Raw genomic sequence first — 8,209 nt, 5'->3', positions numbered from 1 at the left:
CCATCTGTAGATCCTCAGGGGTTCTTTAATTATGTCCATCAATGGGGGTTCTTCACGGTTTAAATGTGGATGAAGAGAGGAACTTCTTGTTGAAGTGTTTAGGTTCAGCCTTACCAGACCCAGGTGGAGCACTCGAGGAAATGAAAACGTCCATCCTTTTTTTGGGAAAAACATTTTATTAAGGCATTTATGATTTTAAAACAACAATTACAAATGTAAACATAACTCAAGAACTAACACCCCACCCTCCAACCAACAACCATACTTAGCCTTCAAGGCTTACACACACAGTTCCCCAGTCCCTCCTCCTCCACTCACTGGTCCCGCCTAAATTAAACTAAACTAAACTATCTCCCCCTACCCCCCTCATTCCCTAACTCTCCCCCCTTTTTATGTCTGCTAACAGTTTAATTTTCCCCAAATAAGTCGATAACCGGCTGCCACCTCCGGACGAACCATAATGTTGATCCACTCAGGCCGAACTTGATTTGCTCAGGCCTAAGAGACCCGGCCATGTTACTGACCCATGCCCCTGATTTTGGGGGCTCCGAGTCCCTCCACGCCAATAAGACCCGTCTCCGGGCTACCAAGGAGGCAAAGGCCAAAACGTCAGCCTCTCTCGTCCCTTGGACTCCCAGATCTTCTGGCACACCAACAATAGCCACCTGTGAACTCGCTGCCATCCTTGTCTTTAAAACCATGGACATGACATTGTCAAATCCCCTAAGCTTAGGACCTGCCCAAAACATGTGGGCATGGTTTGCGGGCTCTCACGCACACCCCACACCTGTCCTCTACCCTTTCAAAAAACCTGCTCACCCGGGCCACCATCATGTATGCCCGGTGGACCACCTTAAATTGTATCAGGCTGAGCTTGGCACATGATAAGGACGTATTGACTCTACTCAGAGCATCCTCCCACAGACCCGCCTCTAGTTCTTTGCCCAACTCATCTTCCCATTTACGCTTTACCTCCCCTATCTGGGTTCCATCCCACTCCATGAGTTCTTTATAAATTACCGAGACGTTCCCCTCCCCCTCCCCCGTTTCTGAAACTGCCTTATCCTGTATCCCCTGTGGCGGTAGAAGCGGACAGGTCGCAACCTGCCTCCGTACAAAGTCCCTCACCTGCAGATAATGAAACCCACTCCCTCCCGGCAGTTCAAACTCTTCCTTCAAATCCTCCAAACAGTGAAAGCTCCCATCAATAAACAGGTCCCCCAGCCTCTCACTCCCTGCTCTCTGCCACCTCTGAGCTCCCGTAAATAAACAGGTCCCCCAGCCTCTCAATCCCTGCTCTCTGCCCCCTCCGAGCTCCCATCAATAAACAGGTCTGCCAGCCTCTCACTCCCTCCTCTCTGCCACCTCTGAGCTCCCGTCAATAAACAGGTCCCCCAGCCTCTCAATCCTTGCTCTCTGCCCCCTCCAAGCTCCCATCAATAAACACGTCCCCCAGCCTCTCACTCCCTGCTCTCTGCCACCTCTGAGCTCCCATCAATAAACACGTCCCCCAGCCTCTCACTCCCTGCTCTCTGCCACCTCCGAGCTCCCATCAATAAACAGGTCCCCCAGCCTCTCACTCCCTGCTCTCTGCCCCCTCCGAGCTCCTATCAATAAACAGGTCCTCCAACCTCTTAATCCCTGCTCTCTGCCCCCTCCGAGCTCCCATCAATAAACAGGTCCCCCAGCCTCTCAATCCCTGCTCTCTGCCCCCTCTCAGCTCCCATCAATAAACAGGTCCCCCAGCCTCTCAATCCCTGCTCTCTGCCCCCTCCGAGCTCCCATCAATAAACAGGTCCCCCAGCCTCTCACTCCCTGCTCTCTGCCCCCTCCGAGCTCCCATCAATAAACAGGTCCCCCAACCTCTCAATCCCTGCTCTCTGCCACCTCCGAAACCCACCACCCAACCTCCCCGGCACAAACCGCTGGTTCCCACAAATTGGAGCCCACACTGATGCACCTTCCACTCCCATATGCTTCCACCACTGCCCCCAAACCCTCAGATCTGCCACCACCACCAGGCTTCTGGAGTACCGAGCCGGCGAGAACGGCAGTGGTGCCATTACCAGTGCCCGTAAGCTTGTGCCCCTACATGATGCTGCCACCACCTGCTCCCATATCGACCCCTCCCCCACTACCCACTTCCTGATCATGGTTATATTTGCCACCCAGTAATAAATCCTAAAGTTTGGTAAGGCCAGCAGCCCCCCCCCCCCCACCCCCCCCATCCCCCCGACCCGCCGCTGCCCCATGGGCTCTGCTTCAACAGTGCCTTCCTTACTCGACCGACCGGGCAAGATTTAATTTATGTAGCTGCTCCCATCCCCGTGCCACCTAAATTCCCAAGTATCGAAAACTCAGTCCCACCACTTTAAACGGCATCTCCCCCAGTCTCCTCTGCTGCCCCCTCGCCTGGATCACAAAGACCTCACTTTTACCCATATTCAATTTATACTCAGCGAAACGGCCAAATTCTCCTGGGCTCCGCATAATCTCTCCCATCCCCCCTAACAGGTCAGAAATTCACAGGAGCAGGTCGTCCGCGTATAACAAGACCCTGTGCTCCACCCGCCGCCCCCCCCCCCCCCCCCCGACTAACCCCTTCCAGTTTTTTGATGCTTTCAGCGCTAAAGCCAATGGCTCTATAGCCAATGCAAACAGCAATGGAGAGAATGGGCATCCCTGCCTCGTTCCCCCCGTACAGTCTAAAATACTCCGAGCTCACTCGGTTTGTCCGCACACTCGCCACCAGTGCCTGGTACAGCAACCGGACCCAGTCTATAAAGCTCTGCCCAAACCCAAACCGCCCAGGACCTCCCACAAATAATTCCACCCACTCCATCCAGCCGAAGGCCTTTTCCACGTCCACAGCGAACACTACTTCCACCTCCCTACCCTCGGAGGGCATCATGATAACATTCAGGAGCCTTCTAACGTTGGCTGCTAACTGCCTCCCTTTAAAAAAAATTTTAAAATAAATTTAGAGTGCCCAATTCATTTTTTCCAATTAAGGGGCAATTTAGCGCGGCCAATCCACCTAGCCTGCACATCTTTGGGTTGTGGGGGCAATACCCACGCAAACACGGGGAGAATGTGCAAACTCCACACGGACACTGCTAACTGCCTCCCTTTGACAAATCCCCTCTGGTCCTCCCCTATCACCCGTGGGACACAGTCCTCTATTCTCGAGGCCAAAATCTTGGCCAGCAATTTGGCGTCTGCATTCAGTAGGGAGATTGGCCTGTATGACCCACATTGTTCTGGGTCCTCCCACTTCAGAATCAGGGAGATCGACATTGTTGGGGGAAGGACACCTTGCTCCCTAGCCTCATTAAACACTATAAACAGCAAAGGCCCCAGTATCCCAGAAAACGTCTTATAGAATTCCACTGGGTATCTGTTCGGCCCGGGCCTTGCCCGACTGCATGGCCTCCAATCCCTCCACTACTTCAAAGAGCCCGATGAAAACGTCCATCCTAACGGCGATGGGACACAGTAGAGAGGGGCCAGTAGAAGATCTGGATAAGTACATGCAAACAAAAGGGGAACATCACACATCCTTTTCTAACCGCCTGTGGGCACTCTTGCTCCAAGGCTGTGACACTACAGTTGAGAGAATCAGAACACCTTTCTTCCTCACAGACAATTCCAGTTACGAAGGGGAACAGCATTACTGTCAGATCTTGGCAGCAAACAATCCCAAGGGACCATTTGAGCCAAAACAAAAAGGGGGAAAGCCCGAAGCACCATTGATTAGTGCTGCTGCATCACAGCTCCAGGGACCCAGGTTCAATTCCGTCTTCGGGTAATTGTCTGTGTGGAGTCTGCACTTTCTCCCTGCGTCTGCATGGTTTACTCCGGGTGGTCCAGTTTCCTCCCACAGTCGAAAGATGTGTAAGTTAGGAGGATTAGCCATGCTAAATTGCCCTTCGTGTCCAAGAGGTTAGGCGAGGTTACTGTGATAGGGTGGAGGCATGGGCTTAAGTAGGATGCTCTTTCCAAGGGCTGGTGCAGACTCGATGGGTCGAATGGCCTTCTGCACTGTAAATTCTATGACATGCAGAAAACAATTAACCAGATAACAAAAGAGAAGGCTGATGATTCAGACCAGAATCAGAATCAAATTCTTTGCAGTATTTATGGGAATTGGATGATTGAACAATTGAGGGAAGATTTGGAAGAAGTGAATAAAGGATTAGTGCCATCATGCATTAGCAATGAGCAGTTGCAAAATTTGACCAAGAGGGACATTAACCCGAAAATTACAGGGTGCCAACTTAGACAGCTAACTAAAGTTTGGTTCAATTAAGAATATAAAGGGATCAGTGGAGAAGCAATAGGGCTGGTATTCAGCATTCCCATCATCCCAAGTCATGAATTTGGGATGAGGGTTTTTGAAGTAGAAAACATAATCATTCAGCATGATGTGTGGATGGGACGCAAAGATAGAATGGACAAAACATTAGTAGGAACTATGCTGGACAAATGTTAACAAGCCAGCAAAATTATAAATTGCTGATACCCAATATACCCCTCCAATCAAGCCAAGTGTGGATTCAAGACAAATAAGATTGTAACTTGTACCCTAGAAGTTAGAGCCCTAAAAACGGAGATCACAAAGGTCACACAAAGGAGAATATTGTGTCTCCACATCACTGAGAAGGTACAGGTATGGGATCAGAATATACCCTGTTGAGAAACCCATAGAATTGGTAAAAATGAGCCTGTTACAACAAAGAACGAAAAACAAAGAACAATACAGGACAGGAACAAGCCCTTTGGCCCTCCAAGCCTGTACCGGTCATGACGCCACCCTTTGCCAAATCTCTCAGCACTTTCTAGTGCCGTATCCCTCTATACCCATCGTATCATTAACTCTTACCAACTTTTCCAGATGCACTATAGAAAGCATCCTATCTGGCTGCTTCACAGCCTAGTATGGCAACTGCTCTGCCCAAGCCCGCAAGAAACTTCAGAGAGTCGTGAACACAGCCTAGCCCATCACACAAACCTGCCTCCCATCCATTGACTCCACCTACACCTCCCGCTGCCTGGGGAAAGCGGGCAGCATAATCAAAGCCCCTCCCACCCGGCTTACTCACTCTTCCAACCTCTTTCATCAGGCAGGAGATACAAAAGTCTGATAACACGCACAAACAGACTCAGAAATTGCTTCAATTACCATCCTGGTAATTTGCACAATTGCTTCACAGCTCCAGGGTCCCAGGTTCAATTCCCGGCTTGGGTCACTGTCTGTGCAGTCTGCACATTCTCCCCGTGTGTGCGTGGGTTTCCTCCGGGTGCTCCGGTTTCCTCCCACAGTCCAAAGATGTGCAGGTTAGGTGGATTGGCCATGCTAAATTGCCCTTAGTGTCCAAAATTGCCCTTAGTGTCGGGTGGGGTTACTGGGTTATGGGGATAGGGTGGAGGTGTGCACCTTGGGTAGGGTTCTCTTTCCAAGAGCCGGTGCAGACTCGATGGGCTGAATGGCCTTCTGCTGCACTGTAAATTCTATGAAAACAGCTTCTTCCCCGCTGTTACCAGAGTCCTAAATGACCCTCTTATGGACTGACCTGATTAACACTACACCCCTGTATGCTTCACCCGATGCCGGTGTTTATGTAGTTACATTGTGTACATTATGTTGCCCTATTAAGTATTTCATTTTTATTTTATTTTCACGGTAGCACAGTGGTGGATTGGCCATGATAAATTGCCCTTAGTATCCAAAAAGGTTGGGTGGGGTTACTGGGTTACGGAGATAGAGTGGAGCTGTGGCCTTAACTGGGGTGCTCTTTCCAAAGGCCTGCAGCCTGCTCAAAAACAAAGTAAAAAGCTGACAGACAGCCCAGCTCCACCCACTCTCTGACATCACTGCAGTAGTAAACACCCATTTCTTAAAGGTACTCTCACTACAGATATTTATATACATACCCATTTATAAACAGCCATTTCTTAAATGTACTCCCACATGAAATGAAAATGAAAATCGCTTATTGTCGCAAGTAGGCTTCAACTGAAGTTACTGTGAAAAGCCCCTAGTCGCCACATTCCGGTGCCTGTTCGGGGAGGCTGTTACGGGAACCTCCCCCCAAGAAAAAAAAAACCGTCAACTTCAAGATGGTTTCATTTTTCACCTTTTCACTATCCTTTAATAAATGCACACAGTAAATATACTTTTTCGTTTCAAAAAAACAACACATGCAAACAGGTTTAATAATATAGTCCATTTTTGTTTGTTCCATCAACTGGAATCATTCTCGACTGACAGTCTCTTTGAACAGGAAGGTCTCTGCACGATCCTTTCATTTCCCTACGCCTCGGCATTTCTCTTTAAAGTCAGATACTTCAGTTCAATCTGATCACAGAGTCCCTTGCAATTCTCCAACACAGGAGCATCGGTTATCACAGCTTTCAGGCCGTCAAATGCCTGTTGAAAGTCCGCTGATCACTGAAATTTTCAATGTTTCTTCAGCAAGTCCATCAGTGGAGCAACCACGCTACAAAACCTTTGCACAAAAGTTCGATCAAATCCACTCATGCCAAGAAATCGTATTATTTCCCTTTGTCTCGAGGATATTGAAAACTCCTCAATAACTGTTGGTTTCACATTCCGTGGGACCATTCAACCCTGTCCGATTGTATGGCCAAGGAAAGTGACTTGGGCTTTTCCAAATTCACTTTTGGCTAGGTTTATCACCAAACCCGCTTCCTGAAGTCGATCGAATAACTCCATCAGATGTTTTAAATGTTCTTTCCATGTCTAGTTGAAAATGACCAGATCGTCGATGTATACCGCACAATTGGGTAATCCTGAAACAACTTTGTTAGTTAACCATTGAAATGTTGCTGGGGCGTTTTTCATGCCAAATGGCATAACTTTGAACTGGTATATACTATCTGGAGTCACAAAAGCTGAAATCTCCTTCGCCCTTTCAGATAAAGATACTTGCCAGTAACCTTTCAGTAAATCCAATTTGGAAATAAAAGCGGATTGTCCCATTTTCTCAATGCAATCCTCCAAACGTGGGATAGGATAAGAGTCCGTTCATGTAACTGCGTTAACCTTTCTATAGTCCACACACAACCATTGGGCACCATCTGGTTTAGGTACCATCACCATGGGTGAGCTCCATTGGCTGCAACCCACTTCAATTATGCCATTTTTAAGCATACTCTCAATCTCCTTGTTAACCTGTGCCAATTTTAAAGGGTTAAGTGTTTATGGATGTTGTTTGATTGGAACAGCATTTCCCACATCTACATCATGAAAAGCCATTTTAGTACTTCCCAAATTATCTCTACAAACTTGCACACGTGATATCAATATCTCTTTCAGGTCAGTTCGTTTTTCCTCTGGAAGGTAACTCAACAATTTATCCCAATTTTTAAGAACATCCTCATTTTCCAGTTTAATTTGAGGTATGTCAAATTCACAGTCATCTGGATTTGGTTCGTCACTTTGTGTTAGAATCATTAAAACCTCCTCCTTTTCCTCTCCTTCCCTTTCAAAGTACCTTTTAAGCATATTCACATGACTCACTCGGTGGTTCTTCCTTCTCTCTGGTATTTTTACCACATAATTCACCTCACTTAATTTCCTTTCAACCTGATAAGGTCCACAAAGCCTTGCTTTTAAAGGTTCACCTACCACTGGTAACAATACTAAAACTTTATCTCCACTGGCAAAACTACGAACTTTGGATTTCTTGTCCGCTACCCATTTTATCACATTTTGTGCAGCTTTTAAATGTTGTCTAGCCAATTCACCTGCTGTATTTAATCGTTCTCTAAAATTTGACATGTAATCCAATAATGCAATTTCCGATTTCTCACTCACCAATTTTTCCTTAATCAATTTAAGTGGTCCTCTTACCTCATGACCAAAGATTAGTTCAAAAGGACTAAATTTGATTGACTCATTAGGTGCATCCCTAATTGCAAACAGTACGAATGGAATTCCTTTATCCCAATCCTCTGGATAATCTTGACAATACGCCCTCAACACTGTCTTTAATGTCTGATGCCTCCTTTCTAACGTTCCCTGCGATTCTGGATGGTACGCAGTTGATTTCAATTGTTTTATTCCTAAGCTATCCATAAACTTCTTTGAATAACCTTGAGGTAAACTTTGATCCTTGATCCGATTGTATTTCTGTGGGTAGTCCATATCTAGTAAAGAATTTAAGTAACTCCTCCACAATCTTTT

The sequence above is a fragment of the Scyliorhinus torazame genome, chromosome 9 (genome assembly GCF_047496885.1).
Source record: "Scyliorhinus torazame isolate Kashiwa2021f chromosome 9, sScyTor2.1, whole genome shotgun sequence".
In the NCBI taxonomy this organism is placed as follows: domain Eukaryota; kingdom Metazoa; phylum Chordata; class Chondrichthyes; order Carcharhiniformes; family Scyliorhinidae; genus Scyliorhinus; species Scyliorhinus torazame.
Note: the sequence above shows the minus strand (reverse complement) of the source record.